Source organism: Scylla paramamosain, unplaced genomic scaffold (genome assembly GCF_035594125.1).
Source record: "Scylla paramamosain isolate STU-SP2022 unplaced genomic scaffold, ASM3559412v1 Contig26, whole genome shotgun sequence".
Lineage (NCBI taxonomy): Eukaryota > Metazoa > Arthropoda > Malacostraca > Decapoda > Portunidae > Scylla > Scylla paramamosain.
Window position 1 is genome coordinate 647,501 of NW_026973691.1, and position 2,780 is coordinate 650,280.

At 46.2% G+C, this 2,780-nt stretch overlaps 1 long non-coding RNA gene across 1 annotated transcript in view; it reads left to right on the plus strand.

Moving 5' to 3' along the window:
• Positions 1 to 2,321, plus strand: part of LOC135097611 (uncharacterized) — a 13,552-nt gene extending 11,231 nt beyond the window's left edge. The window contains exon 3 of the long non-coding RNA XR_010265882.1: positions 1,796 to 2,321. This is a non-coding gene — a long non-coding RNA (uncharacterized LOC135097611). The remainder of the gene's footprint in view (positions 1 to 1,795) is intronic.
• The last annotated feature ends 459 nt before the right edge of the window (positions 2,322 to 2,780 follow it).

Sequence of the window (2,780 nt, forward strand, 5' to 3'; positions counted from 1 at the left end):
ATATTGTGAGCAGAGGAGAGAAAAAGCAGTGGTGAGGTGAATCACCATTTATGGATGGTGAATATGGAGAGTTGCCACATACACCATCAAACAGGTCACCTTGCAACTACTCCACCAACACCATCACTACACCATCACTACTACCACGTCTGCTGCTTTCTCATCAAAATAAAGTAATTTTTGGTAGGCGACTACGATACCTGATTTGACTGTTTGTTTCTTAATTATAGCTTTTGTTACACACTCGTCCATCGTGTGTCTGTTTGTCAGTCTTTCTTTCTTCCCTCTCCCCTTGGTTGCAGGTTAATTAGAGTTGAGGTGATTAACTGGCATTGATTTATTCTAATTCTTTTCATGAAATCTGTGGCGGGGAGCTTGAGTATATAAGTACACATTACTGAATCACAAACACACGTAACTTTTTAAGAAAAATGTTGAGACCCTTCTTGCCTTGATCCTGTCCCGCAGCACCGTCACGCGTCACATCAAACCTTCCCCTGTCCCAATGTCTTCTCGGGTTTCGCCACCTTCGCCTTCAAAGCTAAGAGTAAACTCCTTAATGAAACACACTTAGCAATGCAGTGTTGTCACAGTGTCAAACAAGCTGTGCCAAAATGCCATAATGATCCAACTGTTTGTTTACAAGATGTTTGCGCAAAACGATGCATCACAGGCTCTGCCACGGGTAGTGGCGGTCTCTCTACCTATTATTATTATTAATATTTTTTTTCGGTTTATCTTTTATCAATAATCAGTCCCCTTAATGGTGTTGCACTTATTACAGTTCTGTTTACTTCCCTGCCTCCAGGAAATGGGAGCACCTCATTTCATCTATTTTCATTCTTTCCTATGAAATTTCTTTCTGGTTTTTACTTCTCTAACCCCGTAAGGTATTTATTGCAGACCTGTTTCCTGTTTGCCTGAAGGTGGTAGAGAACCTTCTGCTTTCCTGTCCTTTTCTTCTACAGTCACCTCAATACCCCTAGGTCAGGTCACCTCGTGAGGACCGCAGGGTCTGTTGTAGCCTGTGTGTCTTTGTAACTTTTTGTAACTCCTCCTCCTTAATATTCAACAACCTTCAGTAACTTCTTTCTTGAATTTCTTTAACCTTGTAATTTTCCAAAGATTTTTAGTTTTATGCACAGTTTCATAGGTAAACTCTTTAATTGAACGTTCTCTATGTATATTTAAGTACGCATTCTCTCTCTCTCTCTCTCTCTCTCTCTCTCTCTCTCTCTCTCTCTCTCTCTCCTTGATGTATGTAAGTCAAGGGAGAGAGAGAGAGAGAGAGAGAGAGAGAGAGAGAGAGAGAGAGAGAGAGAGAGAGAGAGAGAGAGAGAGAGAGGTACAAGAGAGAAGCAAAAGTATTAGTTTGTATCGCGGTGGAGGGGCAGGTGTTGTGTCATCGGTGCTTCCTTCACGCAAACAACAACACTTGGCGACTGAAGTTTGACTGAAGACACGCGGAGAAAGAGATAACGTGTGTGTGTGTGTGTGTGTGTGTGATTGAATCTGTGTCACGTGTGTATCTTTTGTGGGTTTCCTTACAAAGACGAGAGAGAGAGAGAGAGAGAGAGAGAGAGAGAGAGAGAGAGAGAGAGAGAGAGAGAGAGAGAGAGAGAGAGAGAGAGAGAGAGATGGGGGATAGAAGACGCTGGACACTCGGGTAGATTGCCAGTGTGTGTGTGTGTGTGGGACTGGAAGACAAGACATGTCAGAACACTCATAAAATTAAACAAGAGTGATCCATGTAAGGCGAGGAGCCAATACACCTTTTTATGTTCTCCCTTCACAGGTAAGCCGAGGGTCATTATCCACTCATCTACCTGTACATTAGCGGCGCCAGGTGAGCATAGATTGGAGATTTCTTTATTACTTTACCTGTTCTTACCTGCTGTGTGCAATTAATACTTTACCTGTGTTGATTACCGTATTCACCTTGCCTCTGTCAGCACGACGAGACAGCCTCCTCTTGTCCTTCAGGTGTGGGAGTGAAGGAGGTAAAAAGCGAAGATGAATAGGAACAGACAGCTGAAAATATTCTCTTATGGCTTCTCTCTATTTTTGAGCGTGGCGTGAAGTGGGAACACACACACACACACACACACACACACACACACACACACACACACACACACACACACACACACACACACACACACAAACGTACGAACGCAACTACCTCCTGCGTCGTAGACGAGGATCTGGGTACCCGCCACCCAACGTGATACAGTGCCTTAAGTCCTTAAAACTATTTCGAAACCGAGGATCGAGAGGAGGCAAAAGTGTGGTGCGTCCCATTAAGGTAGTGACCTCCAGTGCCAGAGACGACCGCAGGGTGGAGAAGAGGGAATACAAACACTTTGAGGTGCCGAGAACGTGGTATAGTCTTCCCTCACTCCTCTTATTTAATGCAACGTCTCTGGCCAACAAGATGGACGAATTGATTGTGACGGTGAGATCTACTTGTGCGGACATTGTGGCGGTTACTGAGGCGTGGCAGATTGTTCCTGAGGTGTGCACGATGCAGGACTACCGGCTCTACCATCACCTCAGGTCAGGGCGCAGGGGGGGGGGGGAGTGGCCGTTTTCTGCCGCTCTGCCCTCACCCCCTCACACCTCCCTGTCGATATTCCTGCCGGTGTGGAGGCCCTGTGGGTGAGAGTCACGCCCCCCTCCCATCCCAGCAACACGGCCTCCATCATAGTCTGCGTCGTGTACCACCCCCCACGAGCCGCCACTGCACAGTTGCTCACCGCTCACATCATCAACACTGCTGA